At 43.6% G+C, this 24,346-nt stretch overlaps 1 protein-coding gene across 2 annotated transcripts in view; it reads left to right on the top strand.

Annotated features, from left to right (window-relative positions):
• Positions 1-251: 251 nt before the first annotated feature.
• LOC117728204 (neurocalcin-delta A) overlaps positions 252-24,346 on the top strand; it is a 50,560-nt gene continuing 26,465 nt past the window's right edge. Inside the window, exons 1-2 of one of the 2 annotated variants that reach the window (XM_034528993.1) lie at positions 252-432; positions 3,006-3,109. The gene's annotated coding sequence lies outside the window, so the exon portion shown is untranslated. Of the gene's footprint in view, positions 433-2,988; positions 3,110-24,346 lie in introns of both variants that reach the window. The other variant, XM_034528992.1, reaches the window with a different exon arrangement.

Raw genomic sequence — 24,346 nt, 5'->3', positions numbered from 1 at the left:
GTAACGTAATTACGCTCGAGGTGGCAAGAGGAGAGGATAAAGACAGAAATCTCACTCTGCTCTTTTTTTCGGATACTACATATGTACGCACAAGTTGATTTCCCATATTGCTTCCAGGATGGAGAAGTAATAAAATGTTTTTTTTGAACTACCATTCGTGTCACATTTTGATTTTAATTTATAGGCCTAATGTTAAACTTGTTGCCTTCTCTGACAGCGCATGCGTCGTGACAGACATTATTTCGCCGAGCCGGAAGATGAGCCAGTTTTCCTCACACGCAGCACACATCTTCACTCTACGATATCTTTTGAGTCTGTAACTCTCTGACACTTGTTGGAGATACATGTTTTCCCAGAGTGTCGCTCGCCAGTTTACCGACATACCCGCAGATGAAGAAGAGGATACCGCCGGGGACACTTCTAACCTAAGTGGTACGTCTCCTGTTGCAGCGTTTGGAGCTCCTAGGGGCGTGTTTCCTCTCACTAACACGTAACGGTGCTTTTGTACATACATGTACCTCGGGCACTTTGAACTAGTCTTGCTAGCACGCGACCTGTCCCTGCGCAGCAGCCCGGTGTGCCCGGTGTGCCGGCTGGTGCTCTGACGTGACGGAGCACCGGAGCATTGTAGCTCACTGTGCTAGTGGAGCTTATTGCAGTGACGCTAGAAACCCTCTTCTTTCTTCGGCCTCGTGCGGATCCCACAGGGTTTTTCTGGCGGTCCGCGTGCCTTAGCGCGTGCCATGTTCGCCAACTTGTTGCGTTTAATGCGTTAAAGAGTTGCGCAGGTTGTGCTTTGTGGCGCATACAAAGTAAAACAACGCAACCTGTTGAGCACTCGCACTGTTTCCTGTGTCTCAGGCTCACACAGGAAGTACTATTATGTATTACATATATTTTATATATATATGTGTCTCGAAAGATGTCTTCTCAGCAGCCCATGACTGCACAGCCATATGTGTGTGCAGATGTGTCTGAATCCCAGTAGTGTACTGGGAAGATACCAGTTGGACAGTGAACACTTGCCTCATGTTCTAACTTCAAGCAAGTAAACAATAATAATTATTGCTACATACAATCAGGGCAAAGAACCCATTTTCACAGCCACATGGCAGCTGAAGTGCAGTAAATACACCTTCAGAGATCCCTCACCATTATAGTGTTTGTCCACCAGAGAGCAACTGTGCAATGTCCATCTTCTTATGTAACTTGGTCACAATTCTTTAAAAAATAAAATAAAATCTAAAGCATCCAGGTGGTTTGTTTCTGTGATATTGGATTCCTCTAAAATCCAGTATTGTTTATGCTATTGTCCCACGTATAGGCTCTATCAGGACGGGCCTGAGACTGGAAGGAAACGGTGGATTTAAGGACAGTCTTTTTAATGTTAGTCCAGCATCTCATAAGTATTTTCATTATCAATTCATCTGTTCAATAATTTCTCAATTGATTTGGCCTAGAAATTATCCATAAATATATATACATATATTTTTTAAATGCTGATTGAGCCTACAATGACACAGTTATTCACTAAGACATGAGAGAAGGTGCAAGATAAGCAGCAGTCTTCACTATATATTGAAAATATCTTTGATGGTTTATACATGTTCTAGTCAGTGAGTTGAGTTATTGTTTCAGCACTGTTCATGATTAATATAAAACCAAGTGAAATGCATGTTTACACCTCTGGTAGATGGAAGTTACAGTTAGTATTGGTCTGCTGGGAATATTACTCCACCTCTCCTTTTTATGTATATATATATATTTGTATGATTGTGAACGGAGGATATTGCCTCGATTGCACAAGGGGGAGGGTAGTATTGTGGCTTATCATGTTTCGGTCATGTTTATCAATTTCCCTTAACAGTGTTTCAGCACGTGTCTGATATGTTAAATAAGTGTAAAAAGTCTGGTTGCAGTGTTTTTTGGTGGAGATCAATAACAAGAAGTCAGCAGTAGCGCCCCCCCACCCCCCCCCCACCCCCACCCCGACGGCTGATTTCTCACCAGTTTATCACATGCACAGGGAGCCAGATGAGCCGAAGATCTGGGGCACACATCATCAGGTAGCAGCTGCAGTCAGCATCAGCAGGCCGGGGATTAATGGTACATTTGGTCAAATTCTACCGGGGGTGGGGGGCGGATTATGATGGGAGTCAGCCCTGTGATAGCCTGGTGACCTGTCCAGGATGTACCCTGTTTCACCCAATGTCAACCCCCCCCCAGACTAGGATAAGCTGTTTTAGATAATGGACGGATGGGTTATGATGGAAAAATAAAGCTTTTTTGTTTTTGTCGAATTGAGTGGAATGAGCAGCTATATTCATTTTTTTTAAAGAAAATAAACCATGTTTGACTTACTTATTTTCAACATATGTCTTAGCCAATGACCAACAGACCAAGAGAACTTCTGTTACCCACACACACAACACGCGTGTCAATGGGGTACAAGTACATTATTGATTGTGATTGTCAGTTCACCAGCGTGGCGTTTGACCCACGCAGCAGACTGGAGCGTTAACAGAGTTCACAGCTTATCATGTGAACTTCTGCACTCGTCTCCTGAGTGAAAGGCCGCGTCCTCTTTGTCCTGCATTATTCTACACTAATATCCTGCTTATGGGTCCCATCTCTCACGCATCTCCTCATGCATTAGCGGCTGTGGCTGCGTTGACGCATAGTAGCCCTTGTTGGTGTCGTATTGCAAATGTAATAAGTTGTATTACTCACCCAGTTGCACGAAGAGCTCGGATCCCTGTGATAAATAATTGTTCTGCATGTAATTATTTTGCCAGTGAGTGTGGTGTAGAGTAGTATGTGTGAGCAGCAGTGACCCATACGTCTGCACCGCGGTCTTTAGGGTGACAAACATGTATACATCCACGTTTCATAAATAGTGAGTGTGCAGAAGCACTGGTTATTTGAATACCAGTGTGCCTCCAAATGTGGCAGTAAAACTGAAGAGTGTCTCTCTTCGTCTTTCATCAGGTGCTGTTGACTTTCAGGTCATTGGTGGACCAGGAAGGGCGCCGTGAACCCAAACTCTAGAAGGAGCGACAGCAGTCGGAAACCACTCCCCTGGGCTGCAGGCGTCCACACGCTCCACCTGGTGAGTGACAGAAGTGCAACACTTTAAGTGGTCGTTACGCCCTGGAGATTGTGTGTTTTCGGAGTGCACGCACGTGTCTTTCTGTCCGCGGCTAATATTCGATTGACTGTTTTTACAACGTCATTGGCTGCCGACTCATCAGTCCTTTTAACCAGCAGGTCGGGGGAACATGTCCAGTTGTATCACTGATTTATTTTCACATCAACACATGCATATGATGGGGGGGTGGGTACACGTGAAAACAGCTGCATATATTAGAGATGTCCCCAGAGGACCGCCCATATAAAAGACTGATTTCACCATTGTGAATGCATCTTAAATAGGGCCGCAGTGATTTCTTTTGTGTCAACAATTACATTAAAACTTTCCATGATACAGTGTATTAAAGCGCTATACAAATAAGTGTATTATTTGTTCGTAAAAGCTTAGTCAACAAGCTTTCTCATTCACGGCTTGTTAGATGTAGAGGAGACTTTTCTGACTGCCTCACTACTTGGTGGTTTAAAAAGCTGGTTTACTTCATCTCAGGGCCAGTTCCACTGGATCTTACAGTATAATAGTTTAATAAACTGGGCTACGTGAGGCAGAAAGTTTCACTCTGGACATTTCTCTCGTGGTTCAGTCAGTTTCATTTTGGAAAACCATCCAGATTTGTGAATCTGAGCTGCTAATGAATCTCTTATCAAACCTTTTACCTCTCGTCACAATAGCAAGGAACAATGGAAAACACAGTCAATCACATCCTTCAATCAGAGGGTCATGGTTCGATTCCCGGCTCTGCTAGTCCATATTGATGATAGCTTGGGCAAGACGTTTGACCCCAAATTGCTCCCGCAGGCTGTTCCTGCGGTGTATCAATAGGTGTGAATGAGTCCTGATGTGCAGGTGGCTCCTGGCATGGTATTCCAGAACCATACCACACCGGAGGGATTGTAAACCCCATTTGACCCAGCAGGAGCTGCAGGAATTATAGGCTGCTTTACCACCACCTCAGACCTGGATAACTACAAATACATGTTGCATATTACAGAATGAATGACTAAAGATTCTGCAATTAAACTGTACAAAGTATGAGTAACTACACGTGACTACTTAACATACAGTCAATTACAAAATTGTGTATACATCAGGGGATGTTATGATGCAATTTGATCATGCTGGGATCAAGAGTAGACATGATATTATCCCAATAATTATCAAAATATGCTTAAATATACTGAAATTACTTTACCTTAGAAGAAATTAAAATAGTTTTATTGCATCACAGATGGGCCATGTCTTCTTTTCAGGTGAACACCCTTTTTAGTGAAACCCAAATAACTTAAACATGATAATCATGAATCAGGGCCCACTTTATAAATTATCTCCCCATGAGTTACAGCCAACCCCAAAAGTATCAGATCCAGGACCGATTAAAATTCTTGAATCTGGATTGAATCTAATACAAAGTATGAAGTGAAAGGCAAGAAATCAGCAGTCAGTCAACAGGATGACAGCAGCAGACGTGCTGTAACTGCACAGCGAACGTGGAGGAATTCAGTCGGGGCCGACAGCGCGGCATCACTTCGGGTTGGTTGTTTGCTTTTCTTGGGCTCCTCTTCCTTATCAAGCAGGGACACAGTGTGGGAAACGCTGTCCACGCTTGTCTTTCAGTTTTCCCACGATGGACGTCCCGAATTGTTGGCATTCCTCAACCAAAGACACAGCTATACCGCCGCTAACCCAGCCTCCCTGTTCATTATAAGAACGTCCAACAAATCAAATTAGCGGCTCACATTATTCATTTTTTCATGTTTATTTCAAACGTCGAGCCTAGAAAGGTTGAGTGTCAGATCTGAACCTAGGATGTCACAGTCACATTATACAGTATGTTACTGGCTGGAACTATATTTACATGATGTCCCGTGGAGAAGAAAAATAACCCACTTTAATAATAAATATTGAGGCGTGCCCTGCATGAAATATCCTGGAAGCAAATCCCAGCAGTCCTCCCACCTTCAGTACCACAGACTGATTATAAGGAAGTGGGCGTAGTCATGGTGACGTCACCCATTGGTTTGTTGACTACCGTTTGAAGCCTGGAGTTTGGGGCGACTTCGCCGTCACCATCTTGGATTACGGTCGTCGCCATGTTGGTTTTTTTCGCAACCAATGAACAGAAGTTACCGAATTTGGAATGCGGAGGAGTGACGTAGAGACCCCGTATACGTCTCTGGTAGGCCAGCGACCTGTCAATCACAGTAAGCCTGCCCTAAAGCATACCCTGCTTACTGGTCTATTTGACTCTAAATGGACCATCATTTACCAAATTAACTTCATGCTGTATTGAAGAAGGCTTGAAACTAGAGATTGAGACCATAAACTCATGTTTACAATGTTTACTGAGGGAATAAATAAAGAGACAAGTAGAGTCATTTTCTATAGACTTCTATACAACCAGAGGAGTCGCCATCTGGTGGTTAGTAAAGAATGCAGCTTTAACACATGAAGCCTCTGTGCCTGAGCCATTTTGTTTTGTCCACGGAGGTTGTCCACTCTTGAATGCGATATCTCAGGAATGTGGCTCAAAACGTCCACCTGGAATCACGGTTGAACTGATTAGACTTTGGTGGTCAAAGGTCACTGTGTCCTCTCAAAAGGCAACGTTGGCCTTAACTCAAGAAGTCATTGTGCTCCCCACAATCTTACACAAATGTCTAAAAGGATAAAATTATGAAGTGACGATACTTTAAACGGACATGGAAGTGAACTGTAACGTGACATGTTGCTGGAGGAACACAGCAGTCATTTCAGTTCTCTCAAAGTGCTACTTCACTTTGTTTCTTTTCCTTTAAAACAAAACCGCATATTGTTATTTAAGCTTCATCAGTTATATAGTTATGGAACATTTCTGATCGCTTAAGTTTGCAATCCTACATTTCATTCTGGGGCTCGTAAATTTGTTCAGTAGGGAGTCAGCGTGGAGCCCCCACAGCGTATCGAGGGATTACCCACCGTGTCTGGTGAGTCACGGCGAGCATGCAGTCCATACATGGCTGACTAAGGCCATCTGGCCCAGTGACTCGTCGGATGCCTTTCTCTGACCTGTGAGTCATCACATCTGTGCACTGCCAGCCTGTCTGGTGTGTTGGATACTTTCAATGGCTGACATTAATTTAACCGAAACCCCTGTAGTCTGCAGCACACACAGGCTCTGGTGGCTCAAACTATGTAGGTGTATCTTTGTGGTAAAGAGTCCAATACTCCATGGCCTTTGTCACCTCTCTCTTCAATGTCCTTCAGTGTGAAACAGCTGAGTCGCTACAAATGGGTTTGTATGTAATTGATTTAGCCTTTGTCTAATTATTTTTCCTTTAAGAGCACACAGTGAGAAATGAAAGCAAGCCACGGAGTGTGTTACACCAGTCTGTTTGTCTTTGTGGCATGACGCAACAGTTCACAGTCGTACCTGGTTGGCAGTAACCGTCACCATGAAGTACCAATCAATTGTCTGGACAGCCAAGTCAAGCCTCCTAATGGCTCTACGGGTTCATGTAGCTCTGTTGTGAGGTTTTGATCCACAGCGTTGTTGATCTTACACAATCATCTACTTACAGTTGATCACATTTCTTTTAAAGGACACCTTTGTGCTGATATGCCTAGTGAGCCACATCCTTCTGCAGCCTCTCATTCATGATTCAGCTGTACACACCAGCTGCTTGTTATAACACTGGGTTTGTGGTGTAACGCCTCTAAACAGTAAACTTTCAACCACATTACACTGTCTTCAGTAGCATACGGGCCAGCTCCATACTCTGAGGAACGTGAGAATACAGTTTTAGGTCTCTTTCCCACCTGACCTGTTCTTTTTAGTTCAAACAAACTCAGGTCGGTTTACACCGGTTAGTACGGTACGTTTGGGCTGGTCTAAAAGCGGTCAATACAACCCTGGTGCAGATCAAACAACCAAACCTGGACTGCCAGAAAAGGTGGATCTGAGGGTACAACGGATCATAACACTCACGGTTCGGAGCGTATCGCAGATCGAATCGGCACAAAAGAAAAAGGAAGCAAATATACCTTTCCAGAGCCCCCCGTCATGCATTTCTGCCACCCCTACAAATTCCTGCTTATTGATGATCCATATTGGCAGATACAGACAGTTGTTGTTGTTTTGTTTTGTTATAGCTGTGCTGGTCTACAGCGATTTTTTATTTAAATCGCTCTGAAGTTAGTAGGCCATCAAAAATTCTAAATGTTATACTTTTCGTCATAAAAACACACACTTCTAATGATTAGGAAATAAAAGATTGTGTTTCTATTGATTAAAACAAATATTGTCATTAGTAGTTCTCAGGATGTATAATAAGCTGCGTGGAGATGGTGTTAGGAAGTAAAACCGCTCATAATTAATTTATATTATCTATTCTACATTGCTGTGAAAACATCTGTCAAACAACTAAATGTATTCAAGTTTTTCACCACAAACTACATTTTACAAGATTACATTTGAACACATCATGATAACATTAGTGAAATTGAGTATTAGTCAATCATAAACAGAGTCTGAACACATCATAATGTAACTGAATGGAACCTCCGTTCGTTAGCCGTTAGCGGCGCTGCTAACGTTACTAGCTCTCGTCCATAATTATATTAATTATAACAGATCTGTTGTTCACAGCGTAACATTATCGGGGATCGGCAAATAGAAAGCATGAATGCAGCTGTCCTGAGCACATATTCTTACTGAATATGGGCCGATCCCCAGCAAACATTTATGTACACATCACAAGCATTTAGGTGCTGTTTGGTTGATGCCGTGCAATGCTGCTTTGCCTTTTTTAAAGGAAAGAAAACCTCCTCTTTCTGCAACAACACTAACACGTGCAAGCACTTGAGCAGGACACCGCTTTTCAGTGGAAAACTGGGCCACCCCAGTTAAAAATTCCTAGAACCGTCGCTGTTTAACAGATAAAGAGTCCAATAGGGTCCAGAAGTTTGTGGAAAGCAAAACAGAGCTAAAAAGAGAGGGAATGTTGGACGTACGTCAAACACACTCACACACGCACACACACACGCACACACACATACAAGACTCTTGTTTAGAGGCTGTTTGCCTTCGTCATATCAGCTTATGTCAGTGGCGTGTTTACAGCTTGTTTCCAATGCCTCCAAATGGCCCCCAAAAAACTGTTGTTGCAGGTTTAATGAAGCCTCGGACCAAGCAAATGTCTTTTTATTTGGCTTTGTGAAAATCAGCTCTATAATCTGGATCTAAAGAGCTTACATAGAGGTCACATCTTGGGCAAGCTAAAACTTCCAACATGAGATCCTTTTCTCCCACATTCATTTTGACACGTTTAACTAATTGAAACAAACGCTATATTTGCAACCCATGCATAAACATCTGGGAGGACCGGTGGGACAAAACAATCATTTGTGGGGGTCCGGTATCCCAAACACACACTTTGTATATGGTCAGACGTCAAAGTAAATGATATCGTTGTCAAATGCAAATGGTTATTGTCACACAGGTGCTCCAAGTCAGTATGGAACATCGGCGTTTCAAAGGGATCTCTCTTTGTCTCTGCATGTCCCTCTGCCTGCTCCATATGTGGCTTTTAAGCGTACATATACCACATGGCACAGTATGGGTTTCACATTAAGAGATGAAGATGTAGCCAAAGATTGACCGAAAGACTGTCGTTGGTGTCCAAACCGGGGCATAATAGAATTAGACCTGTGTGTGTGTGTGTGAGTGTGTGTGTGTGTGTGTGTGTGTGCATAGACTGAGATGGACTACTACACAGGGAAGAATAAACTGAATGCTCACATATGTAGCGTGATTACACATATAAATACTAAGACACGATCCGTATCCCAATACACTTGTCACTGAACGATGTCTCACAATACAATGTATATTGCAATATTCTTTTGATTTTATTTTACTTAAAATGTAAAAATATAGCTGAAAATACAACTTGCTGTATCCCACCTGGATAGTCTAATACGACTATCATCACACATTGATAACTCGGCAGACAAACTGCATCAAAACTGGTATTTGCATTGCAGATAGTCACTGAGCGGTGAACAGAGAAAACTGAAATGCAAAACATTCTATGAAAATAAAGTGCACATTATATTGTTATTGTTATCTCACTTAGAGTGCATTTTGTATTCTTTCCTTCTTCTTTCTCAAACAGTTACTTCATGTTTTATCTGAAGTGCTAAAAGGTGTGTGCACGATAGCACCCTTTAAACCACACACTCCGCTGCCTCACCAGTTACAGTGACAACGTCGACCAATTCCAGGCGGATCGTATAGCCGCAGGTAAAGTCATCGGTGAACATTCACTGAAGACCTGTGACATATCTAGGTTGAACACAAGATCTTAGCAAGAATAAAGCATAAATAAATAATGGTGTCCTGATCAAAAAGTGAATTGTTTTATTCTAAAGCCTGTGAGAGACCCTTTTTGAGTAGGGTTGATGGAACGGAGGAGGAGCGATAATAACGTCTTCTCTGAGTCCTCTGCAGCAAAACAGAGCCAATTCATTTCTACCAGAAGACATACTGGATATTTCACCTTTCATAGGTTGTTGCTAAACACTCAACTTTGTCTGTTTTTTTCTATTTAAGTCATGTTTATGATCGATAAACACACACACACACACACACACACACACAGCTGGGCCCACATCGTCTTTATGTAATGTTCCAGTTTGCCACCCAGTGTGCGGTAGAGGAGAGGTAGGATGAAAGCTTCTTGGAGCGACAGTTACATGCGAGAGGAACGATAATGAGTGGGCTGGAAACCGTGACAGCCGGTCTGCTGCAAGAAGGGAGAGTGAACAAGAGGAGGGGGCTACTTGTAGGAGTATACACACCACAGCAAGTATGGGAGGAAGACAACACGTTGCAGCTGCAACCCAGTTTTTATTTATTTTGTGGAGCAGATGAGCGAATGAGCAAGCGAGTGTGTCTCGTCCGTACACCCACACTGCCTGGGCTGCTGTCCCAAGAGATTAGCAACGCATTGTCACGTCGTTCTCTGTGTTTCTTTCTGCGCTTCAGGTCGTTTCAATACCTCGCAGCATTCCAGTTCACATCCATATCACTTTGGCCCTGTGAAATCCCTCTGTTCTGTTCCTATGTAACAAACTAGACCATCTTTTGTTGTTGTTGTTGTTGTTGCACAGCGTAGTCCAGATTAATTTAATGTACCCTAATGTGAAGACATTGTCAGAGTAGTCGGAGTCGACAGAAGTGCTTTAATCCTCGATTCTTCAGAAGACAGGAGGCTGACTTTCTAAGTGTTTTCATGTGGGTGTTGAAACTAAGTACTGAGATAAGATAAGATAAGGTTTATTAATCTAGAAGGAAAGTCTTCACTAAATGACCACACCGAGATCCCTGGCTTGGTCTGTGCTTTTTAACATTGCAGAGCACTTTGATTTCCTTTCTGGCTCCAAAAGCAGCTAACTCGGATTTCTTCCTTGTTTAATTGAAGAAATCTCTGACGCCAATTTATGCCTCGGATTGCTAGCCGGAGTTTGACTGCGTGTACATTAGTGTCTACTTGCTTTTCCTCCATGTCGACACCGACAGCGCTTCACCCATCATCATGACCACTGCTGCTGCTTTGTGCGTGTTGTGGAAGTCCCAGTAACGCTGGGGAAACCAAACGCCATCTTTTCTTAGGTTCATAACGCTCCTCTGGAGGCGCTGGTGAATTTCACAGAGAAAGAGATATTTCAAAAAGAAAAGGGGAAATTGATTTAACTCGTGACATTTAGGACGACAGATCTCGATGGAGAGGAATATGTCGTCTTCGAGCTCTCTCTCGTTCTCGATACTGTGAACTATCTGTTCGGAACATTGACCTGCATGTGTATGCAAAGTCACTGCTGGGGTGGGAAGTGGTCATTTTATTTGTGGTAAAAACATTTCTTTATGGATTTTCATAAAGTACACCACCTGCCTAATTTCCATATGGTTGGGATCCCTGTGCTGCGCAGCCTGTCGAGAGGAAATACAAGTTTCAAGTTGTTTTTTTTGTCATGCGCACAACAATTACAGAGAGTCAAATCTCCGGCTTACTATTACCATCACCGAAACACATGTCAGCCCTTGAATTACATCATTACCTCGTTCAGCCGCCAGTATCAGTTGCGTTTGGTCATAAAGAAGGATGTTTCATCCTCTTGAATGCAGCAGGAATACGGCTCAGGAGCTTGCTGCTAATGAAATGTTAATCCCTTGAATTGCACAGTCTTCCTGCTCATTTTTACACAGCTGCTGGTGTTTGATGTTTTGCATCAATGCAGCAGACACACACACACACACACACACACACACACACACACATGTTCTTTTAGTTGAATAGTGTTCTAGCTTTCTACACCTGATTCTGTCTGCTTTTTCTAACAAACCAAACGCAGGAACATGTTGCCATGGCATCGGGGGGGGGGAAGGGGAAGGCTGAAGTCGCCACATTTTGTTCAAAGATGACCTGAGCACTCAAAACCCGCTGCTCTCCTGTCTCTGCGCACATTTATTTCTATTACGCTGCCCTCTCCCTCTACCCTGAGACTGAAACCATGTGTCTCCACAGGGGAGCTGACCACTTCCTTTGACATCATCTTCACAAAAAACAAAATGGAAGAACACTGTTGTGTTGTAGGATTGGAGCCAGAGTCTTCAGTTATCAAGCTCCTCTTTTATGGAACCAGCTTCCACTTTCAGTCCTGGAGGCAGACACAGTGACCTCATTCAAGAATAGACTTAAGACTTTCCTCTTTAATAGTGCTTATAGTTAGGGCTGAATCAGGTTGGCCCTGGTCCAGCCCCTTGTTATGCTGCTATAGGCTTATAGGCTGCTGGGGGATGTTTTAGGATACAATGAGCACCTATCTCCTCTTCTCTCTCTCCTTATGGAGAAATGTACATCTCTCCATTGCACCTTATTAACTCTGCTTCCTCCCCGGAGTCTTTGTGACTTCACATCTCATAGGGTCCATTGGACCTGGAGGTGTCTGATGCCTCCTTCCTGGTGCCCCCCTTTACAGATTGTAAAGTCCTCTGAGGCAAATTTGTAATTTGTAATATTGGGCTATATGAATTGAATTGTTGTGGTTTTAAAGATCCTGTTGTTACAATATTACCCTCTCATTATTATTATTATTATTTGCTCGCTATTGGCCAGCTTTAAACAGCTCTAAGATGACGTAATCGCATTTAACACAATCTTAAACAACAGTTGGACTCCTTCATGGATTTTCCAGACAAGTTCTATTCTTAGTTTCACTTTAGCTCGTTCCTCCTCCTCCCTGTACTGTAACATCAAAGTTATTGACTCATTTTCTTATTGAGCCAGAAGTGGCGGTCCATATACGGTCGGCAGACAGGCCAACTTCTGGGTCAGCAGTGTTATAATGTGGTATAATTTCACAAATGGTGTGTGAAATATGCTCCTAGAGGCCCGGGGCGATCTGTGTGGTGTCTGCACACGTATGATTGTGTGTGTGCGAGTGAGAGCATGAATATACACACTAGTTATTCACTAATAGGACTATCAAGATCGTCCTGAGCCAAATCAGCTCTCACAAGCACAGGAAGTAATACCCTTGTTATTTAAAGGCATCAGTGGATTGAGGGAAATGTTGTTGGAGGGTATTTTTGATGGATTGACTGTCATCCATGGTACAAATCCTAGCAATGTCTCTCCCACATTGGTATTTAGATAGAAGTTGCTGATGTAAAGTTGTATATTTCGTCACTGAAAAGGCAAAATAAATATTTGCTTCTATATCATAAAACTTATGGAGAAGCTCCCCAACATAATTACCCAGTACTAAAATGTTGTTATCGCATGAAAAAAAAGTGTGTGTGCAAAAGCCTTCCCACTGAGTAACTATTCTGGGAAAGCCACAGCAGCAACACCTCGTGTTTGGAGTTCTAGTCTGAGCTCTTTCGAAGGCCCCTCGGCAGGACTCTTCTGCTGCTGCATCATTATAACCATTCAAAAATAGCTTTACAATAGAAAGTATACACTGAAGCATCCATCATTGGATCGGTAGAATCATGAAGTGTTTGGATGTATCATCCGGGAACCATGAATGTTGGTAGGGTTGGGCGATATGATACTCCATGCATTGGTAGAAATGTGTGGGGAAATTCTACAAACATGGAGCAGCGAGAGGTATCTCAACCAACCAAATAGTTAGAACTATGGTCACATGAGGAGAAACTACCCTAGTTAAGCTACATGAAGTAAAAGAAAGAAAGAGGCCAATGTGACGAAGTCCTCGGTTATTTTAAACCATTTCTCACTTGAATTCACAGAAACAATAACTATCGTGATTATATAACGCGACTCTTGCGTAAACTTGCACATCCATGATTGAAGATTTTGGCCATATTACCCATCCCTACATGTTGGAACAATAAGTTACGCCAATCCATCTTGTAAATTTCTATTTATATTACATGAAGTGAAAGCTTTAACTCGCTAGTGATGCCATGGGGAAATGTGAAGGGCTCCCCTATGCCAGCGGGCTTCATCCTCTGGGAACCATGAGCTATTTCAGCCAGGACCGAAGCGATAGGCCGACCGCTCACTGCTATCCCTTCAGCCCCCTCAACAACGTTAGCCTAAATGATTACTGGTGCAGCCAGCTGTTTACTGTTGTCACAGGGAGTTTAACGGAGATCACATTTGGCTCATGAAATTTATCCCGAAGGTCGTACTATTACTGCTGGAAGTGGCAGTTATATAAAGACAGGAAAGACAGGGGAAAATAAATAGTCCCATTATCTAAAGACACAATGTTGTATCATGGTGTTTTTTCCACTTTAACACAGGTTGTTAGTTTGCCTGCAGAGTTTGTGCTTATGGTTGTGTTATTTGAGCGAGCTGGGGGGGGGAAGTGAGAGGACGGTAACCATACTTTCGCTGTTCTCCCGCCACCCGAAAAAGCTTTCATGCATCCAGCTGCCGAGACGAACACAGCGTGCTTGCAAAGAGCAGGTCACGTAGCTCGAGTTTTGAAAAGAATACCCGTAATTGAAGGGTAATTACTGTGTAATGAGTCAGCTCTTTAAAAAAAAAAAAAAGCACAATAATGAACTGAAATCCTCCATTTTTTGGATAGATGGAGCATTGTGATTTTTGTCAGCCTTCATTCTCTCCACATCGCACGTTATATTCATGTCATTGGCGATAGCTATCTTTTTTTACCCTGGTGCATTAATATATCTTCCATTATGTTTGAATCTCCTCTCACTGGACAAATAAAAACTGTTCCTGTTGATGAATCTTTTCCCATCACTTTGAATTTTGTTTAATCTATTAGTCGTTAGTCTAGTTTCTATACAACAGACCAAACAGCACAGGGATTGAGCTGTTTTTTAGCACTTGGCATGTACTCTTTAAGTTTAGAAGCATTTGTTTTGGCCTAAAATGAGATTTGGAACTCACATTTACAACATTATGGTCTTAAATGCGTAATTCAGCGCATGCCTATTGCCTCCACGCAGCTCTCAATGTGGCGACAGCTGAGCCGGTGGCTCGCAGCTAACAGTGCAAGTAGTGACACACATGCTGACGGGGCTTACAGTGACACACATGCTGACAGGGCTTACAGTGACACACATGCTGACGGGGCTTACAGTGACACACATGCTGACAGGGCTTACAGTGACAGACGTGCTGACAGGGCTTACAGTAACACACATGCTGACAGGGCTTACAGTGACAGACGTGCTGACAGGGCTTACAGTAACACACATGCTGACAGGGCTTACAGTGACACACATGCTGACAGGGCTTACAGTGACACACATGCTGACAGGGCTTACAGTGACACACATGCTGACAGGGCTTACAGTGACACACATGCTGACAGGGCTTACAGTGACACACATGCTGACAGGGCTTACAGTGACACACATGCTGACAGGGCTTACAGTAACACACATGCTGACGGGGCTTACAGTGACACACGTGCTGACGGGGCTTACAGTGACACACGTGCTGACGGGGCTTACAGTGACACACGTGCTGACGGGGCTTACAGTGACACACATGCTGACAGGGCTTACAGTGACACACATGCTGACAGGGCATACAGTGACACACATGCTGACAGGGCTTACAGTGACACACATGCTGACGGGGCTTACAGTGACACACATGCTGACGGGGCTTACAGTGACACACGTGCTGACGGGGCTTACAGTGACACACGTGCTGACGGGGCTTACAGTGACACACGTGCTGACGGGGCTTACAGTAACACACATGCTGACAGGGCTTACAGTAACACACGTGCTGACGGGGCTTACAGTGACACACATGCTGACGGGGCTTACAGTGACACACATGCTGACGGGGCTTACAGTGACACATGCTGACAGGGCTTACAGTGACACACATGCTGACAGGGCTTACAGTGACACATGCTGACAGGGCTTACAGTGACACACATGCTGACAGGGCTTACAGTGACACACATGCTGACAGGGCTTACAGTGACACACATGCTGACAGGGCTTACAGTGACACACATGCTGACAGGGCTTACAGTGACACACATGCTGACAGGGCTTACAGTAACACACATGCTGACGGGGCTTACAGTGACACACATGCTGACAGGGCTTACAGTGACACACATGCTGACGGGGCATACAGTGACACACGTGCTGACGGGGCTTACAGTGACACACATGCTGACAGGGCTTACAGTGACACACATGCTGACGGGGCATACAGTGACACACGTGCTGACGGGGCTTACAGTGACACACATGCTGACGGGGCTTACAGTGACACACATGCTGACGGGGCTTACAATGACACACGTGCTGACAGGGCTTACAGTGACACACATGCTGACGGGGCTTACAGTGACACACATGCTGACGGGGCTTACAGTGACACACATGCTGACGGGGCTTACAGTGACACACATGCTGACGGGGCTTACAGTGACACACGTGCTGACAGGGCTTACAGTGACACACGTGCTGACGGGGCATACAGTGACACACATGCTGACGGGGCTTACAGTGACACACATGCTGACGGGGCATACAGTGACACACGTGCTGACAGGGCTTACAGTAACACACATGCTGACAGGGCTTACAGTGACACACTTGCTGACAGGACTTACAGTGTTAACCTGAGGGGGAACCGGAGGGTGGACGTTTCACATTTAGGTCTAGTCAAACACAAACAAATTGCTTGGCCGGGGCATCCTCAGGGGCAACTATGATGGCAAAAATGATGCCATCATAATTATCAAGTCTGATTTTGTTCCTATTTCCTACCGGCAGGTAAACAGCAGAACATGATTTAAAGATACAGATTACTGTAAAGGACACACTCCTCTCTCCCTGTATCTACTTGTATCCGTCCAGTCCAAACAGCACAATGTCAGTTGGTCAAGCTGCAGCATGCACGATCCCTGTTGTTTTTGGTCAGTGTGTTGTTTCCCATGACTCTTGAGATGAGCCAGAGGAAGCCTAATGTGATTTCCACACAGTTCCCAGGCCCCCAGATCCCCCCTCCACCCCCCCAAAAACACAGGCCGTCACACATACACACTCGTAAATCAGGGACAAGTATGTGTGTGCGTCTGTTTGTGTTACTAACATTAAAAGAGATAAATGGCTTGAACATCCTTTTGCTCTTTAATACACACGAGTTGTCAGCCATGAACAAACGCACATGCACACACACACACAGGCCTACAGGGCTCTGAGTCTAAGGGACAGCCTGTCCAGTTGAGAGGCCCACTGCATAAGACGGGCCAACTTCAACTCATACGCTCACACTTCAGGTCACTCGCTTTCAACTGAACCTTTAAACTTCCCTGCAATGACGTCCAGTCTTGAAGTGGGGAACGTCACCACGGTAACGAATAGTTACTGCTGCTGCTTTTGTTCACTTCTGAAAACATACGAACTGTTGCTATGTTGACTTAACATTAACAGATGGGTTTTCTTGTAGAAATGTGATCGCAGCGGGCTGTTGGTTGTTGTATGTGGTGTTCATGCCGCCATTCTGGGGTGTGTGTGTGTGTGTGTGTTTGTGTGTGTGTGTGTGTGTTCATGGTAATCAAATGTTCATTAATAAAGCTGCTGCACCTGGTGAATTTCTGTCTATCACTATTTAGACCCTATTATCTGGTGATTCATTTTATTTTGATATTTAAGACTATTTAGATGCTTAAAGCTTATATATTGCTATCCTAAGTTCTTACATACATGTTAGCGTTGTTCCGTAATTGGTTGACCCCCACACCTTCACACAATAAGATATGTAAGGGAGTATAAGTGAGCAATAAATAATATGCAACTTTGGCATTTTACCGTTAATATAATCAATCTGTTTTCTCCACGTTACTTTCTGATCCTAATGACCCCATGGAATTTTGTCTCAAAAACTGAATTTCATCATCACAGACAATTCAATATCCCCTTCCTAATTCTTTTTGCATTTCCAAACATTTTGTTTTTTTTCATATTAAGAGATATTGACATCAAACGTGTGCAGAGTCTGCGCGTGTCGGGAATAGTGAGCAGAGGACCAGAGCATGACTCATAGGGGAGGTGGAGGTGGAGGTGGTGATGAGTCTTTCTTTCGCTCCCGACTCCAACCTGCTGCGTTCTGATAAGAGAGAGACACACACTGGGCTCTGGTTAATCCTCTCCCTGCATCGAGCCTGTCGTCCGCCAATAAAGAATAATAGATGCCGCCTTCCTTTTCTTCTGGGTTCTGTTTATAGCGTCTGAATCACAGAGGATGGAGTGGGTTGTCATGCCGTTGAGTAACTCTTGAGACACTCTTGTTTTACAATCTGCAGTCCTGTTTCTTCACGGCCCACCTTCCCAGCTGTAAATGGGATTAAGATAAGAAATGCTCTTCTCACCACTATGGATTATGAAGAAATATAGACGCATCACAGATTGAGTCATATGCAATAATATAGAATTGATACAACTACCAAAAGAGATGAGAGCCATAAAATGCTAAATTAAGATAATGAACATGCTCAATGTGTCCACGTTAGCACTTTCAAAAAACTCTTCCTGTGGTCGCCGAGTGACGCTGCTTTAACCACAGCTGTTGTTTAATTGCATGAAGGCAGATGTTATATATTTGAATATATATGAATAGATTTCCTGCGCCATTTCATTGCAAATGCATCATTTCTTCCATTAAACAATCATATTTTTCTTCTCTGGCATTACTACTTTTACGCCGCTCTAGCAGAGCTCCTCATCCCATCATTCAAAATGTGTCAGTGTTAAAGAACTCAGAGTTCCAATTGCCTCGAGCTCCAACAACTTAGCCTAATTCCTTTTAATATATCAGGTTGTCTAACCAGGAAGGTCAAACATGGGTGACGCAAAACAAGTCTGACGCGAGAGATGGAGGAGGATAGTATGCAATGTGTCCACACTGTCTCTCTCTCTCGATTCTAAATAGTTTTCTATGTCTCGACATCAACGTTACTGACTTTAGTTTTGCTGAGGCAAGTTGTTTAAGGTTTCGCAATGTAAGCATGCCATTTTAAAGTTATTTCAATGGGATTTCCGTCATCTATTTTCCTCGGTCAGGTGCAGAAGATTAATTTCTTCTCTGTGGACAGATCGCATTTTGGTAAATAACTGTAGTAAAGCGACAACTACGACACAAGCTGTCAAATGTTCCTCACACTTGTGGCCGTTATTTACCATTATAGTACTTTGTTTTGTTATCCTGGTAGCCCATAAAAGATATTTGCTCATATGTATGCCTATGAATAAATGAATATACTGTAGCCCGTGGCAACATGTAAAATATAAGACCTGTCTTTGGACTGTCTATCAATCTCCTCTGCTGCGTTTCAGCACCTGGGACAGCGCCACAACAACACAACAACGCTATCCGTCTGAGCATAGCTAATAATAATTAACGTTGACGCATTGTAGATACTGTTGGGTACCTTCATTTTCATTTCATGGGCTATTTGGGATATTTGTGGTGATGCATAGCCTTAATTTAAAAAAAAGCATTTGATTTGGACGTTGAGTCCAATGGCAAAGTTCGGAACTTTGAAGGTCACCCTTTCTTCCAATGAATTATTGCCCAAATAATTGAAAAACTTTCTTCTTTTAAATATAATCAGAAGAAGAGGCATTTGTCATTTTGTTTTTGGCGAGCGGCGTGGTGCATTAGATTAGCCTGCTCAGCGAGGTGCGTTGGCTCGCCCACCTCCTGTACTGCAGTTACATAATGCACGAGGAAGAGACGAGCTTTTCAACAACCTTGTCTGCTCATTTCGGCGAGTTGACAATTAACCCTACTGTATTGCTATACAGATATACAGATGGTAAATCTACGAGAACAGCTGCTGTTCGTAGAAGACTCCCTGACTAAAGCTGGATAAAGCAGTGCGTCATCACAAGTAGTTTAGCGGACTGTGTTGGACTGTGATCACAGTGCATCTTGTTTATACAAGGTTGCCTACAGAATGGGGGTTTACCCATAGCCGCACATTAACATGGTGTGGGCGGGGGCGGGGAGGTATATCTGGATGTCCTCCCCCCCCCCCCCCCCCCCCCTCCCCTCACCCTTTCTCTCCTCTCAGGACAATGCATTGTTATATTGGCAACCATATGGCGTGTGGGAGACTTCCCTGTCTGCCCGCCAGGTTTCTGCTGATTCCTCTGTGTTGTAATTGGCAGTACATTTGTAATTACGCAACACCACATTCTCGGCATCGCTGCGGTCACCGCGTGCTGCATCTGTCCCATGTTTTTGTGTTGACATAAAGGCTCAATGGTCCAAAGAGTTCCTCTTTAAGCAGCAGAGCGGTCTGACACTGACTCTGCTCAGCCCTCATATCATAACGATGACATTAGATTTTTACACAGCCAATTGTCCAGTTGTGTCTATATGTGCATCGACAAAAAGCTGGAGAAAAATGATGTTGCCCGATGCTAGAATATCTTCCAAGAGAACTTTGTCTTTACACCGCAGCAGAAAAAGTAGCAATGACACCACGATAGATTTTCATAGACCTCTGAACAGGCGACGACAACAACAATAACATTTTTAAAGAGGAACTGTCTGATAAACTGCCCCAACTGTTCATGGACTTGAGTGACTCTAACTCAGAATAACCACAAAGTGCATTTGAACTCAAAATGTAAAAGATAGTATATCAGAGACTTCAATCACAGATGTTGGAGAGTGTGCTACTTTAAAAAATGTCAGTTTAGATCAATATAAAATGCCTGTATGACAGCCTTCAAACACAATTCCTTGGGTATAGTACCCCAATTGGGACTACAAAATACACCTTTTGTATTCGGAAAGGTATCTTCTGTATTTTTCAAACCCCGATTTCCTGTGTTTCTTTGTCTAAGTGACTGATGGGGACAACAATTTGTGAAAGTGATCCAGTATTGAGGGATAACCCTGCGGCCACTAAACGGGCTACAATGTAATCCATTGGTGCGATTTCTCACCGACAATGTACGATCACTAAAATAGAAATTGCCACTCACTCTTTCAACACAAATTGTATTCACTATATAAGAAATTAGTCAATTAAATCTCATTCACCCCTTTGGTAATAAGGGTATCAGGTAATTGTATCAAACACGCCTCCAATAGAAGGATTTATTCTACTACCGCTGTAGGGTCCTTTCCATAATGTGTTCAGACACTTAAAGTAACAATGTGAGCCTGTCTGCGGCCAAAAACAATCACTTTTAGTGGATGTCAACGATGAGGAGTTTCCTCGGGCAATTACATCGCAGCCCATTTAGTGGCTGCCGGTTCTCCTTCAATACTGAACTAATTTCATTGGTTGTTGCCCCACAATAGTCACTGAGACCCAAAAACATGTGAATATAGGGTCAAAGTTGAAAAATACAGACGTTTCCCTCAAGCTTAGGCTTTTATAGACACATCCAGCAATGTCTTTCTCAGAATCTTGCTTCTTTGAAATTCATTGTGATGAATAATGAAACACCAATGCCATTCACTGTCATCTGGGATTGTAGGGGAAACATTGTGTGGGGATGTGTGCATGCTTTTGCTAATTTGTTAGATAAGACAGTCAAACCTCATTAAGAGCTCCCCCCCCCCCCCCCTCCCGACAGCTGATTATCCACTTGCTAATCTGTTGTTATCTAATACCTCTAGCCCAGCTGCTGAGATTAACATGACGGCTCTCTGATGCAAGTCCAGCCTTCAGCTTTTAAGTCTCATTGGCCAATAACCATTTCACTCTTGTACCGTATAGCGATGAGCACACGTTTGTCATCTCTCATTATTGCTTTTTGAGCATTGATTTGCAATTTCAGGCATTTCATTCCGTAGTTTCTTCCATGAACCTGTCCTGCCCCTCAGCTGACAGACAATACACAGAGTTATTTAGAAGTCAGCTTCGAACGGTGACACGGTGTGGGGAGAGTTTCCTTTCCCAAAGGAATGACTTCTAAAGGGTTTGCCTTGGAAAGAGAAGTTGTTTTCTCTTCCGCCCATGCAGTTGCTTCCTGAGTCATCAGGAGGAAGGAATTCCCTCTAGTGCTGCTTACCCACCCTACATCCTAACTCTCTCACACACACAAAGAGTGGTCACACGCTTCTACAGAAGTACTGTGCAGAGTGTCTAAAAGTATTGAAAAGGCCCTTTCAAAGGGTTAGATAAGGTGGTAATTTGGTAAATAACTGGCAACCTGCAGGTCTGAAAGTGAAGCCAATGCTTTAGTGCCTTAAAGCCTTGAAGAGACGCACCTGATCCTGATCTCCTCGTCAGGGAGGCAAACAAAGGGCAGAGGAGAAAACCCTTAAACCCTGCAGACCGGACTCTGCCTGTGATTGCTGCGCTGCCCTAACGGCTGTGCCCTCCGTACCGTCCTGTTACAATATATATGTATGTATTTATATCTATGTATGTGCAAGTGCAGAAATGTGACGTGTAAATGCAGTAATGTGTCTTTTTCTTCTTATTTATCTCTGTTGCAACAAATACTCCCTCTTTATTATCCCCCAACCCATCATTATGATGAACAGCATCTCAGCCCACCTTTTGAATGCAGCCCATATAAAACAGGGTGCACCAATACTTGGCCTTTTCAACATGGTGGACGATGCTTCTCCCATGCTTTATTCTATAAACCATTTATTAACCTGAAAAAGTGTGTGCCCCCTTCCTGGTTTCCTATTCTTTTGCATATTTGTCACACTTAAATGATTCAGATCATCAAACAAATGTTAATTTTAGACCAAGATGAATAAGTATTTTAGGAAATACTAACTGCAGTTTATAAATGATTTCCTTTATTAAGGGAAAAAAGTAATTTCCCCTTAAACCTGATAACTGGTTGTGCCCCCTTGGCGGTTGCTGCCAAGCGGGCACCAGTGCAATCAAGCGTTTGCAATAACTGTCAATGAGTCTTTCACATGGTTGTGGAGGAATGTTGACTCTTCTTTGCAGAGTTGTTTTAATTCAGCCACATTGGATGGTTTTCGAGCATAATCGGCCTGTTTAAAGGTCATGCCACAGCATCCTAATCGGATTTAGGTCCGGATTTTGACTCAAAACCTTCATTTTGCTGTTTTTGAGCCATTAAGAGGTGGACTTTCTGGTGTGTTTGGGATCATCGTCCTGCTGCGCTTGAGCTTGAGGTCATGGCCGGACATTCTCCTTCAGGATTTTCTGGTAGAGAGCAGAATTCATGGTGTCGTCATTATGGCAAGTCGTCCAGGTCCTGAAGACTATCACACTACCACCATGTTTGACTGTTGGTATGATGTTTTTTTTATAAATGCTGTGGTAGTTTTACGCCAGATGGAACGGATGCACACCTTTTTGTCTCGTCAGTCCACAGAATATTTGCCCTAAAGTCTTGGGTTCAAGATGTTTGTTAGCAAAAGAGACAAGCCTTGGTGTTCTTGTTGGTCAGCAGTGGCTTTGGACTTGGAGATCGCCCATGGATGTCTCTTTCTTATTGTTGAATCATGAACACTGAGGCCAGCAGGTCTTTAGATGTTGTTCTGTGATCTTTTATGACTTCCTGGATGAGTCGCTGATACGCTCTTGGAATAAGTTTGGAAGGCCGGCCCATTCTGGGAAGGTTCATCACTGTTCCAAGTCTTCTCCATTTGTGGATGGCGTCTCTCACCGTGGTTCACTGGAGTCTCAAAGCCTTAGAAATGGCTCTGTCACCCTTTCCAGACTGATGTCAATTACTTTGTTTCTCATCTGTTCTTCATAGAAACGCCGTGCAAAAGTCCCTTCTGACCAAAGCTGTGGCTCATACTTTTCACCTACCTCATTGCACTCAGCGGTATTTTTGAAGGAGCTAAACAGACTTGGAGAAGTATCTATCATTTGACAGGTTACATCGCAGCAGAGTTTTTCTTTTAGATAACTTGCCAGTGCCTCGGAGTCTGATTGTCGTGAATACACTTGATAATAGCTTGTATGTTTCCCCAAGCACTGGTTCCAACAATACCAGTAGTCTTCTTCTTTCTGGGAGGATCTAGACGGGCTCTAGGCTGTGTTTCAGGCGGCGATTCCTCTCTTACTACACGGCTCCACACAGGTGACATTGCTGCGTCTTTTTTTCCGCTCCGCGTCCCAGGTTCCCTCTTCTGCGCTGGCATCACCTTCCATACCCCGGCTCGGGGCCTCCTCGTTAACCCGGCGACTCGGTTGCATCCCTTCCGCTCAACACAGGCTGTTCAACCCTGCATATGCGTTGGTTTACATCCACAGTTATCGTACGGAGATCCTCGCACACAGCATGTTTCATGGAGGACATGTCTGTGCTTAGACGCTCAATTTTCCCAAGCAGGCAAGAAACGCCGAGGGAGTTGAAAGTCACAGGAGGAAATTCGTCTGTGTAATGAGACGCAAAGCGAGGGATATTTTCACCCGCCTCATTAAGTAGTTTCAAACAACTCTTTATGTTATTTACGTCTTGTTGTGCCCCCTTATGTGCTCCAAAGCGTTGACTGGAGCTTGGGCAGAGTTCAAAAAGAACTTTCTTTGAACTCTCAATCCAATCGGACCTGAAGTGGTTCACAACTAATAAAATAATGTCGTCATGAAGTTTAAAAGTTCATCTTCCACAATAGTTTTGCCATCAATAGCCGTGTAGATCTCTGGTTTAATTTGAGATCTACTCAGAGAAGCCGCATTTCCACCAGCTCCCTCCGCCATCTTGCTGATCTG

Source organism: Cyclopterus lumpus, chromosome 25 (genome assembly GCF_009769545.1).
Source record: "Cyclopterus lumpus isolate fCycLum1 chromosome 25, fCycLum1.pri, whole genome shotgun sequence".
In the NCBI taxonomy this organism is placed as follows: Eukaryota; Metazoa; Chordata; class Actinopteri; order Perciformes; family Cyclopteridae; genus Cyclopterus; species Cyclopterus lumpus.
This window is presented reverse-complemented; position numbering and strand designations above follow the sequence as displayed.